This window comes from Vidua chalybeata, chromosome 4 (genome assembly GCF_026979565.1).
Source record: "Vidua chalybeata isolate OUT-0048 chromosome 4, bVidCha1 merged haplotype, whole genome shotgun sequence".
In the NCBI taxonomy this organism is placed as follows: Eukaryota; Metazoa; Chordata; class Aves; order Passeriformes; family Viduidae; genus Vidua; species Vidua chalybeata.
In genome coordinates, this window is record NC_071533.1 from 72,185,876 (window position 1) to 72,199,471 (window position 13,596).

The window sequence follows — 13,596 nt, forward strand, 5'->3', positions numbered from 1 at the left end:
ACAGACTCCGAGCCCCGAGAGAACGCGGCCTTAACCTCAGAGCACAGGGAACGGCTCCAAAATTCATCAACAGGACTGAAATTACAAATACATCACTGAATTACAGTGTAGCATATCATAACATTTAAAAAATATTTTTATATATTGTTTTAGTAATATATATAAAACAGAATGTATATAATTAAATTAAAAGTATGTAATATCCCAAAAGGAAAAATTAGAATTTTATCTTTTACATAATATTTTAATAATATCTATAAAACATAATTATAAAAATAGATAATTAAATTAAAAGTATGTAATATCACAAAATAAAAAATTAGAATTTTATATTTTACATATTTGAATAATATCTATAAAACATAATAATATATCATGATATACAACTAAGAGTATGCAATATCACAAAATAAATAAAATTTTGTGGTTTATATATTATTTTAATAATATATATAAAACATAATATAGATAATTAAATTAAATGTAATATCACAAAATAAAAAATTAGAATTTTATATTTTACATATTTGAATAATATATATAAAAATAATATATCATGATATATAATTAAGAGCATGCAATATCACAAAATAAATAAAATTTTGTGTTTTATATATTATTTTAATAATATATATAAAACATAATATATATAATTCAATTAAAAGTATGTAATATCACAAAATAAAAAAATAGAATTTTACATATTTGAATAATAGCTATAAAACATAATAATATATCATGATATATAATTAAGAGCATGCAATATCACAAAATAAATAAAATTTTGTGGTTTATATATTATTTTAATAATATGTATTAAACATAATATATAAAAATATATAATTAATTTTAAAGTATGTAATATCCCAAAATAAAAAATTAGAATTTTATATTTTACATAATATTTTAATAATATATATAAAACATAATAATATATTGTGATATATAATTAAGAGTATACAATACCGCAAAATAAAAATAAAATTTTATATTTTATATATTATTTTAATAATATATATTAAGCATAATATATAAAAATATATAATTAATATTAAAGTCTGTAATATCACAAAATAAAATCTAAAATTCTGTGTTTTATATATTATTTTAATAATATATATAAAATATTATATATATTACATACTTTTCATTCAATTATATATCATTATCACAAAAAATTAGACTTATATTTTTATATTATACTAATAATATACATAAAACATAATAATATGCAATGATATATAATTGAAGTAAAAGTGTGCAATATCACAAAATAAAGAAAATTTAAATTTTATATTTTTATCTATTATTTTAATAATAAATAACCTACATAATAACATATAATAGATCATAATATTATATAGAATTATGTTTTATGTTGATTATTATTATGTTTTATGTTTATTATGTATTATGTTTTAACAATATATATATAACAATAATAGATCTTTTAATTAAATATAAAACAAAATAAAAGTTCTAAAACAAAAACTAATCCTCCTCCTTCACTTCTCCTTCATAAATTTAAGTAACATTTTATAATTCAACATAAAAGCCTGCATTGCGGATTTCAAATAATTAAGTTAAAAATAAAAACAATTTCAATATCATTTCTTAATTAAATAGTTTAACCTTTAAAAACCTCATAAAAAATAATTAACCATTCTATAAATTCTTAATAAAATACTATAAAACTCACAATATAAATGGAAAATAATAAACATTTAAAGTCAAAATAGCATCTCTAACACTGAGGAACTGCAGCAGGGCTGGGAGAAATGGGAAATCTGGGAATTACAGGGATTCACTGCTTGGAGCTGTTTGCAGAACATCAGCACTGCTCAGGTTATCCTGAAAAATTATCCTTAAAAATTATCCTTAAAAATTATCCATCAAAAATTATCCATCAAAAATTATCCATCAAAAATTATCCATCAAAAATTATCCATCAAAAATTATCCATCAAAAATTATCCACAAAATCTGGGTAATTTCAGGATATCCCTTCAGGCACGGATGCCAGTGCTCCACACATGGAGCCAGACCAGGCCAGATCAGAAATGCCAATTATTTCCCAGGAAAAACTCCTATTTTTTTTTCAGGAATTGCAGCAGGGCTGGGAGAAAAGGGAAATCTGGGAATTACAGGGATTCCCATCTCAGAGCTTTGCACAGAACCTCAGTGAGGGGAAAAAATCCATAAAATCTGGGATAATTTCAGGATATTCCTTCAGGCAGAGATAACACATCGAGCCTGACCAGTCCAGATCCTAAATGCCAATTATTTCCCAGGAAAAACTCCTAATTTTTTTTTTCAGGAATTGCAGCAGGGCTGGGAGAACAGGGATTATGGGAATTACAGGGATTCGCTGCTTGGAGCTGTTTGCAGAACATCAGCACTGCTCAGGTTATCCTTTAAAATTATCCTTAAAAATTATCCATAAAATTATCCACAAAAATTATCCACAAAAATTATCCACAAAAATTATCCACAAAAATTATCCACAAAAATTATCCACAAAAATTATCCATCAAATCTGGGATAATTCCAGGATATCCCTTCAGGCACGGATGCCAGTGCTCCACACATGGAGCCAGACCAGTCCAGATCAGAAATGTCGATTATTTCCTGGGAAAAACTCCTGATATTCTTTCAGGAATTGCAGCAGGCCTGGGAGAAAAGGGAAATCTGGGAATTACAGGGATTCCCATCTCAGAGCTGTGCACAGAACCTCAGTGAGGGGAAAAAATCCATAAAATCTGGGAAATTTCAGGATATCCCTTCAGGCACAACCAACAAATTAAGCCAGACCTGTCTGGATCCTAAATGCCAATTATTTCCCAGGAAAAACTCCTATTTTTTTTTTCAGGAATTGCAGCAGGGCTGGGAGAAATGGGATTATGGGAATTACAGGGATTCCCATCTCAGAGCTGTGTAGAGAACCTCAGGTGAGGGGGAAAACAAATCTATAAAATTTCAGGATATTCAGGGTAATTTCAGGATATTCCTTCAGGCACAGCCAACAAATTAAGCCAGACCAGTGCAGATCAGAAATACTGATTATTTCCTGGGAAAAACTCCTGATATTTTTTTCCTCCCCACCAAAATCCTTGGGATCTGCACAGCAGCAGCCGGAGAAGGGACCAAAACCACAATTCCAGCAGCACTTCCTTTAGAAGCCACTTAATTCTGGACACACCGAGGCTGCTTTTCAGGAGGGAAAAATCAGGATTTGGGGATTTTTTTTTTTTTTTTTTTTGCAGATTCCCTGTGTGGGTGGCAGGAAAATGGGCTGAAAGCTCCTTCAAAAGATCCTGGGAGGTTTTTACGAGCAGACAATTTACAGTTGTTGTCTAGACAGCCTCTGCTGCTCTTCCTTTGCTGGGAGTCGATATTCCATGAATTACTGCCCAGAAAAAAAAAGGGATGGGGCTGGTGGGGATGGGATTTGTGGAGCGCAGGCAGAGGTTGGAGCGCTCAGTGTCCTTCGAGCTCAGCCTGCAGCCTCAGGGGGGCTCGCAGAGGGATGGGGATGATTTTTGGATGATTTCCCTCAAGAAAGGAGACACTTCAGAGTGCTGGCATGAGGGAAGGAAAATCCCTTCATCTCCTTCCTGCCTCCCAGCTGGATGGACACAGCCCAGCAAGGCTGTCCCAGGAGGGAGCAGAAATCCCATCAGCGCTCCGGGACAATCCCAGGGAAGCCGTTCACCCCCAGGCTGTGCTTGCTCCTCTCCACATCTGCAGCACAGACCGCTGTCCCCGTGTCACCCCAGCACAGCCTGGCCACCCCTGCTCCAGGCCAGGAGCTCCAGGGATGCTCCTGCTCCGTGCTCATCCAGGGGAACCCGAATTCCACAGGCTCGGGAAGGGCCAGAGCCCAGCTCGGGATGTGGCAGCACAGCTGGAAGCCAGAGCCCCAAAGGCCAGTGCCAGTCCAGACACTGGGAAGCCACAAACAAGCCCAGCAGGAGGTGCAGGGAGCAGATCCAGCTGGAAAATAACTCCCAGGAGTGGGAGAGAGGGACAAAAATCCCTCCCCCGTGAGCACGGAGCAGGAACGAGCCAGCTTTGTGTCTGCCCAAACCTCCTGAACTTCCCTAAACCCACCAAAACTCAGTCCTGCCTCTGGCCACACCAAATCCCTGTGTGCCAGCTCCTGCCTGGCCTGGAAATAGGGATAGCCCACAGCCAAACCTCCTCTGGCTTTTTGGGTCACTTTTCCATGCTTGGAGCCAAGGCACAGCTGTGGGAAATGGGAAAGGTAAGAAGATTTTTAGAAAGTTGTAAAACAACTCCCAGCTTAGGAGATGCTGGGAGCTCAGAGGGGATGAGGAAGAACCCCAGGACTTGCTGGGCTCCATGCCTGAGTTTCTGTCCTGAGCTCTGCAAGTTCAGCTCCAGAATCCTGGATGCCACAGGAACAGAACTGCCAGAATTCCACCTCAGCTCCGTCAGAAAACACAGGAGAGAATAACCCAGAGAACATTCCCTGTCCACAGCATCAGCCCCAGCTCAGGAGCCAAGAATTCCTGCCCGGGAGGGGCTGGGATGGAATTCCCAGAGAAGCTGGGGCTGGATCCCTGGGAATGTGCAAGGCCAGGCTGGAGCACCCTGGGACAGTGGAAGGTGGGGGAACAGGATCATCCCACCCAAACCATCCCAGGATTCCCTGGAATCCTGTCAGAGATTCCCATCTCAGAGCTGTGTGCAGAACCTCGGGTGAGGAGAAAAAATCCATAAAATCTGGGTAATTTCAGGATATCCCTTCAGGCATGGATGCCAGTGCTCCACACATGGAGCCAGACCAGGCCAGATCAGAAATGTTGATTATTTCCCAGGAAAGACTCCTGATATTGGAGTTTCCTTTTTTTTTCAGGTATTGCAGCAGGGCTGGGAGAACAGGGATTATGGGAATTACAGGGATTCCCATCTCAGAGCTTTGCACAGAACCTCAGTGAGGAGAAAAAATCCATAAAATCTGGGAAATTTCAGAATATCCCTTCAGGCAGAGATAACACATTGAGCCAGATCAGTCCAGATCCTAAATGCCAATTATTTTCCAGGAAAAACTCCTAATTTTTTTTCAGGAATTGCAGCAGGGCTGGGAGAACAGAGATTATAGGAATTACAGGGATCCCCACCCCAATCCCTGGCATCTGTCAAACATCCCAGACACAAAACCCATAATCCCAATACAAAAAAAAAATCCAGGAATGAGGAGCTCCTCTGTCTCAGCTGCAGACAGGGAAGTGCCAAGCAGGGAATGATGCTGGAATGGAAAACACCGAGCCCAGGCACTGCCCTGGAGGAGCTGAGGCAGGAATTGGGGAGCTCAGCTTAATTCCAGCCCTGCTTTAATCCACTCAGGAGCTGCTCACGACCTCACTGAGCCTCCTTTCCCTGCTCTGACCCCTGCAAACTCACAGCTCCATCTTTATTTCACAGAGTTTCACACCTCTGTGATTGTGGCTAAAAGCCCAGCTCCAGCATTCCTGGTTTTCCTGCAGGGCACTGGGAAGCACCAGCCCGGAGAGGATTGGTAAAGCCTGGAAAGCAAACACACACCTGGGAGGCAGCAAAAGCCAGGGAGGAGCTGTTTGCACAGCACACAAAAGTCACAGAATCAGGCAGGGAATTACATGAATCACCTGGAAATCGTTGCCAGGGGACACAAAATTCACAGAATCAGGCAAGGAATAACAAGAATCACCTGGAAATCATTGCCAGAGGACACAAAAGGCAGGGAATATCAATAATCACCTGGAAATCATTGCCAGAGGACACAAAATTCACAGAATCAGCCAGGGAAATACAAGAATCACCTGGAAATCGTTTCCAGGGGACACTGAAGTCACAGAATCAGGCAGGGAATTACAAGAATCACCTGGTAATCATTTAAAGAGGACACAAAAGCCACAGAAACAAACAGGGAATTAAAAGAATCACTTGGAAATGATTTAAAGAGGACAAAAAAAGGCAGGGAATTACAAGAATCACCTGGAAATCGTTTCCAAGGGACACTAAAGTCACAGAATCAGGCAGGGAAATACAAGAATCACCTGGAAATCATTGCCAGAGGACACAAAAGGCAGGGAATAACAAGAATCACCTGGAAATCATTGCCAGAGGACAGAAAATTCACAGAACCAGGCAGGGAATTACAAGAATCACCTGGAAATAATTTGAAGAGGACGGAAAAAAGGCAAGGAATCAGGCAGGGAATATCAAGAATCACCTGGAAATCATTGCCAGAGGACACAAAATTCACAGAATCAGCCAGGGAAATACAAGAATCACCTGGAAATCGTTTCCAGGGGACACTGAAGTCACAGAATCAGGCAGGGAATTACAAGAATCACCTGGAAATCACTGGCAGAGGACACAAAATTCACAGAATCAGGCAGGGAATTACAAGAATCACCTGGTAATCATTTAAAGAGGACACAAAAGCCTCAGAAACAAACAGGGAATTAAAAGAATCACTTGGAAATGATTTAAAGAGGACAAAAAAAGGCAGGGAATTACAAGAATCACCTGGAAATCGTTTCCAGGGGACACTAAAGTCACAGAATCAAGTAAGGAATAACAAGAATCACCTGGGAATCATTGCCAGAGGACAAAAAAAGGCAGGGAATTACAAGAATCACCTAGAAATCGTTTCCAAAGGACACAAAAGTCACAGAATCAGGCAGGGAATTACAAGAATCACCTGGAAATCATTGCCAGAGGACAGAAAATTCACAGAACCAGGCAGGGAATTACAAGAATCACCTGGAAATAATTTGAAGAGGACCGAAAAAAGGCAAGGAATCAGGCAGGGAATATCAAGAATCACCTGGAAATCATTGCCAGGGGACACAAAATTCACAGAATCGGGCAGGGAATTACATGAATCACCTGGAAATCGTTTCCAGGGGACACTGAAGTCACAGAATCAGGCAGGGAATTACAAGAATCACCTGGAAATCACTGGCAGAGGACACAAAATTCACAGAATCAGGCAGGGAATTACAAGAATCGCCTGGTAATCATTTAAAGAGGACACAAAAGCCTCAGAAACAAACAGGGAATTAAAAGAATCACTTGGAAATGATTTAAAGAGGACAAAAAAAGGCAGGGAATTACAAGAATCACCTGGAAATCGTTTCCAAGGGACACTAAAGTCACAGAATCAGGCAGGGAAATACAAGAATCACCTGGAAATCATTGCCAGAGGACACAAAAGGCAGGGAATAACAAGAATCACCTGGAAATCATTGCCAGAGGACAGAAAATTCACAGAACCAGGCAGGGAATTACAAGAATCACCTGGAAATAATTTGAAGAGGACCGAAAAAAAGTAAGGAATCAGGCAGGGAATATCAAGAATCACCTGGAAATCATTGCCAGAGGACACAAAATTCACAGAATCAGCCAGGGAAATACAAGAATCACCTGGAAATCGTTTCCAGGGGACACTGAAGTCACAGAATCAGGCAGGGAATTACAAGAATCACCTGGAAATCACTGGCAGAGGACACAAAATTCACAGAATCAAGTAAGGAATAACAAGAATCACCTGGGAATCATTGCCAGAGGACAAAAAAAGGCAGGGAATTACAAGAATCACCTGGAAATCATTGCCAGAGGACACAAAATTCACAGAACCAGGCAGGGAATTACAAGAATCACCTGGAAATCATTGCCAGAGGACAGAAAATTCACAGAATCAGGCAGGGAATTACAAAAATCACCTGAAAATAATTTGAAGAGGACAAAAAGAAGCCAGGGAATCAGGCAGGGAATTACAAGAATCACCTGAAAATCGTTGCCAGAGGACACAAAATTCACAGAATCGGGCAGGGAATTACAAGAATCACCTGGAAATAAATCCTGAGCCTTCCCAGCACCTGGCTCTGCAGGGACAGGAGCCACACCTGAGCTCCCAGGGAAATGGAATCACTGTGAAAGGAACAATTCCTGCTGGAACTGAGGAAATCCCTGCTGGAACCGAGGAAATCCCTGCTGGACCAGCAGCTCTGGGGGAAAGCAGCAGGGTTTTGCAGCCTGATGTGATTTAAAACAGAGAGAAGACACAAAAAGCACGGGGAGCACACCTGTGTGGCCTCCCAGGGCTGCTTAAACTCATCAAATGCTGATTAAAAACCTCGTGAATTTATCAAAGGCTGCTCCAAAAATCCTGCATCAACTTCCCAAGGGCTTGCAGAGCTCGAGCAGCTGAGGCAGAGGATTAAAAAGTGATTTAATCCAGGCTGGAGCTGAGCCAGGAGGTGACACCAGGTGCTAAAGGACACTGCAGGGAGCAAGGACAGCAAAATGTGCAAGAAAAACTGCTCTGGAATGATTTAACTGCTTTGAAATGATTTTAACTGCTTTGAAATTATTTAACTGCTTTGAAATGATTTCACCTGCTTTGAAATTATTTCACCTGCTTTGAAATTATTTTAACTGCTTTGAAATGATTTTAACTGCTTTGAAATGATTTTAACTGCTTTGAAATGATTTTAACTGCTTTGAAATGATTTCACCTGCTCTGAAATGATTTTAACTGCTTTGAAATTATTTAACTGCTTTGAAATGATTTTAACTGCTTTGAAATTATTTCACCTGCTTTGAAATGATTTTAACTGCTTTGAAATTATTTTAACAGCTTTAAAATTATTTCACCTGCTCTGAAATTATTTAACTGCTCTGACATGATTTCACCTGCTCTGACATGATTTCACCCACTCTGGAATGATTTCAAACTCGGCTGTTACAGGCACAGCCCTCGGGTTCCAGGGAAAAGGGGCGAGCTTTGACCCCCATTTTATGGGGTGCCATAAGGAAACCTCACTGTTATAACCCATCTCCCTCAGCGACCTGAGCTGGAATATCACAGGGCAGCAGGGATCAGAAACAAACCAAATGGGGTTTGCAATATGCTACACTAAAAAAAAAAATAAAATAAAAATAAAAAAAAAAAAAAAATATATATATATATATATATGTATATGTATATGTATGTATATATATATGTATGTGTATATATATATGTATGTGTATATATATATGTATGTGTATATATATATGTATGTGTATATATATATGTATGTATATATAGAAATATCTATATATAAATATAGATATAAAAATATAGAAATATATATCAATATATAAAAATACAAAACCCAGCTCAAGGGCACAGAAAGAGCAAGAAACTTCAATTAAACACAACAAAAATGAGAGCACTTGGGTAGCACAGCCAGGCAAGAGCTGGTTTGGAGTTCCAGCTTCTCTTCCCCTAAAAGGTTTTCAAATTCTTTATTACAAACATTTTTAATAATATATAATACTAAAATTTATATATATAGATTTTATATAGATTTATATATTTGAAAGAATTGTATGTAAATATATATATATATAAATATGTATCTATATTGATAAATAAATACATAGAAATAAATATATAAATAAATATATAGATAGATATAAATATATTTTTAAATATATATTATATAGATATAATTACAAAACCCAGCTCAAGGGCACAGGAAGAGCAACAAACTTCAATTAAACACAACAAAAACGAGAGCTCTTGGGTAGCACAGCCAGGCAAGAGCTGGTTTGGAGTTCCAGCTTCTCTTCCCCTAAAAAGTTTTCAAATTCTTTATTACAAACATTTTTTGTTTCCTGACCCTGCAGAATTCAGGGAATTCTCCCAATCCCGGGCCAGGCCCCAGAAGCAGCCGGGGGAAGGCAGCAGTGAGGAGTGAGGGGCAGGGAAACCATCCTGATCCTGCCTCTGCTTCCAGGGACCCCCAGCGCCGTGCCCTGCAGTGCCACGGGCACAGGGCACAGGGCACAGGGGCACAGGGGCACAGGGCACAGGGTACGGGGCACAGGGGCACAGGGTACGGGGCACAGGGCACGGGGCACAGGGCACAGGGGCACAGGGCACAGGGGCACGGGGCACAGGGTACGGGGCACAGGGCACGGGGCACAGGGCACAGGGCACAGGGGCACAGGGCACAGGGGCACAGGGTACGGGGCACAGGGCACAGGGGCACAGGGCACAGGGCACAGGGCACAGGGCACAGGGCACAGGGCACAGGGCACAGGGGCACAGGGCACAGGGGCACAGGGCACAGGGCACAGGGCACAGGGGCACGGGGCACAGGGGCACGGGGCACAGGGGCACGGGGCACAGGGGCACGGGGCACAGGGTACGGGGCACAGGGCACAGGGGCACGGGGCACAGGGGCACAGGGCACAGGGGCACAGGGCACAGGGGCACAGGGGCACAGGGGCACAGGGGCACAGGGCACAGGGGCACAGGGCACAGGACACAGGACACAGGACACAGGGGCACAGGGCACAGGGGCACGGGGCACAGGGGCACAGGGCACAGGGGCACAGGGGCACAGGGCACAGGGGCACAGGGCACAGGGGCACAGGGCACAGGGCACAGGGGCACAGGGCACAGGGGCACAGGGCACAGGGGCACAGGGGCACAGGGCACAGGGGCACAGGGGCACAGGGCACAGGGGCACAGGGCACAGGGGCACAGGGGCACAGGGGCACAGGGCACAGGGGCACAGGGCACGGGGCACGGGGCACGGGGCACGGGGCACAGGGGCACAGGGGCACGGGGCCAGCGGGTCCTGCTGCCCGGCCCACTGCCCAGCGGGGTCCCAGTGCCCCCAGTGCCCATCCCCAGTGCCCCCAGCGGGGTCCCAGTGCCCCCAGTGCCCATCCCCAGTGCCCCCAGTGCCCATCCCTAGTGCCCCCAGCGGGGTCCCAGTGCCCCCAGTGCCCATCCCCAGTGCCCAGCAGGGTCCCCAGTGCCTGTCCCCAGTGTCCCCAGTGGGTCCCCAGTGCCCCCAGCAGGGTGCCAAGGGGGGTCCCCCAGTGCCCATCCCCAGCACCCCCAGTGGGTCCCCAGTGCCCATCCCCAGTGCCTGTCCCCAGTGCCCAGCGGGGTCCCCAGTGCCCATCTCCAGTGCCCAGCAGGGTCCCAGTGCCCCCAGCAGGGTCCCCAGTGCCCCCAGTGGGGTGCCAAGGGGGGTCCCCAGTGCCCAGTGGGGTCCCAGTTGCCCCAGCAGGGTCCCTAGTTCCAATCCCCAGTGCCCCCAGCGGGTCCTCAGCAGGGTCCCCAGTGCCCGTCCCCAGTGTCCCCAGTGTCCCCAGTGCCCAGCAGGGTCCCCAGTGCCCCCAGTGGCCCATCCCCAGTGCCCAGCGGGGTTCCAGTGCCCCCAGCAGGGTCCCCAGTGCCCCCAACGGGGTGCTCAGGGGGGTCCCCAGTGTCCCCAGCAGGGTCCCCAGTGCCCATCCCAGGGGGGCCGGGCTGCAGGGCTGGGAGGGACCCCAAGGAATCCCCTCCTGGCAGCAATTGGTACCCTTGGCATGTGCCACCCTGCTGGGCTGGACCCTGCGGCTCCCATCCGAGCCAGGGACCCACAAAAGCCCAACTGTGCACCTACAAATTGCCAGTTCTGCAAACCAAAGGGGTCAGGAACCGATAAAAACCCAATTCTGCACCTATAAAATGCCAGTTCTACAAACCAAAGGGGTCAGGAACCGATAAAAACCCAATTGTGCACCTACAAAATGCCAGCTCTGCAAACCAAAGGGGTCAGGAACCAATAAAAACACAATTCTACACCAATAAAAGTCTAATTCTGCAAACCAAAGGGGTCAGGAACTGATGAAAACCCAATTCTGCACCTATAAAATACCAATTCTGCAAACCAAAGGGGTCAGGAATCAATAAAAACCCAATTCTGCACCTATAAAATACCAATTCTGCAAACCAAAGGGGTCAGGAACTGATGAAAACCCAATTCTGCACCTATAAAATACCAATTCTGCAAACCAAAGGGGTCAGGAACTGATGAAAACCCAATTCTGCACCTATAAAATGCCAGTTCTGCAAACCAAAGGGGTCAGGAACTGATGAAAACCCAATTCTGCACCTATAAAATGCCAGTTCTGCAAACCAAAGGGGTCAGGAACTGATGAAAACCCAATTCTGCACCTATAAAATACCAATTCTGCAAACCAAAGGGGTCAGGAACTCATAGAAACCCCATTCTGCAAACCAAATGAATAGCTAAAAGTCCAATTCTGCACCAATAAAAGTCCAATTCTGCACCTATAAAATACCAATTCTGTAAACCAAAGGGATCAGGAACTCAAAAATCCAATTCTGTAAACCAAAGGAACCAATAAAAGTCCAATCCTGCAAACCAAAGGGGTCAGGAACTGATGAAAACCCAATTCTGCACCAATAAAAGCCCAGTTCTACAAACCAAGGGAAACATAAAAGCCCAATTCTGTTAATCAAAGGAATCAATAAAAGCCCAATTCTGCACCAATAAAAACCCAATTCTGTTAATCAAAGGAATCAATAAAAGCCCAATTCTGCACCAATAAAAACCCAATTCTGTAAACCAAAGGAGCTGATAAAAACCCAATTCTGGAAACCAAAAGAATCAATAAAAGTCCAATTCTGCACCAATAAAAGCCCAATTCTGCACCAATAAAAGCCCAATTCTGCAAACCAAAGGAATCAATAAAAGTCCAATTCTGCACCAATAAAAAGTCCAATTCTGCACCAATAAAAAGTCCAATTCTGCACCAATAAAAAACCCAATTCTGCAAACCCAAGCCCCGGGCACTCCAGGCCAGCCCGGAGCTGAGCTCTGGGAGTTCCTGGAAGGGAAGCCAGCCTGGCCCCTGGACACACAATTATTCCATGATGCCCACAAGAAATGAGTCACCTTGTATTTAAAAAAAAAATAAAAGTTTCCAGCATCCTCTCTTCCTGCCTCTGGTGTTTACCCTGAGCCGGGCCAGTTTAACTCTGCCATCCTTGCTGATCGTTAATTTTAATTAAAATGCAGCAGTGAATGAATAAAACCCAAACCCCTCCCAGCCTGGACACTCCGTGTTTCTCCCGTGGAAATGCAAAGCTCCACATCAAACCCAACTCCTCGCCTAACTTTAATATCCAGAAGTGGGATCAGCTGCACTTTTTGTGCCCTGAAATGGAAAAAAAAAAAAAAACAACAACACACCCACACTCTTCACCCTGGCAGCTCCCACCCATCCAAACCAGTTTTTGCAGAATAATAAATCTCACTGCCAACGTCTCGGCTTACCTTGAGAAGCTTCACGGGAGAGCTCCAGGAAGAAAACTGCGAGAATTCCAGAGAAACGAGGGGACGGGCAGTGCTGGAGCGAACCCAGAGCTCTGCTGCCCCACAGATCCCCAGGTTTCCCCCTCCCCAGCTCCGCAGCATCGCTGTAAATCCCAGAGCTGCGAGCCTCGGCTTTGGGAAGAGGCTCCAGGAGCCGCTCCAAGCGCGGCTTTGGGAATTTGGGAGCTGGGGAAATTGGAGGCACAGCAATGCAGGGGAGGCTCCAAGCCCTCCCCACCTGGCGCTGATGCGAACGCCCCGAATTCCCCTCAGCAAGCTGAGCCCGGGATAACGCGGCTGAACCCGAACATTCCCGTGGCGATCGCCCGGGGGGTCGGGAGGAGCTGGGAATGCTCTCCATCCCCGGCCCGCCCGCTAACACACACACACACACCTGCGCTCCGCAAAAC

General features: G+C 44.0%; 1 protein-coding gene across 2 annotated transcripts in view; it reads right to left on the reverse strand.

Moving 5' to 3' along the window:
• EXOC6B (exocyst complex component 6B) overlaps positions 1-13,596 on the reverse strand; it is a 332,472-nt gene that overhangs the window by 318,109 nt on the left and 767 nt on the right. The window lies entirely within an intron of this gene.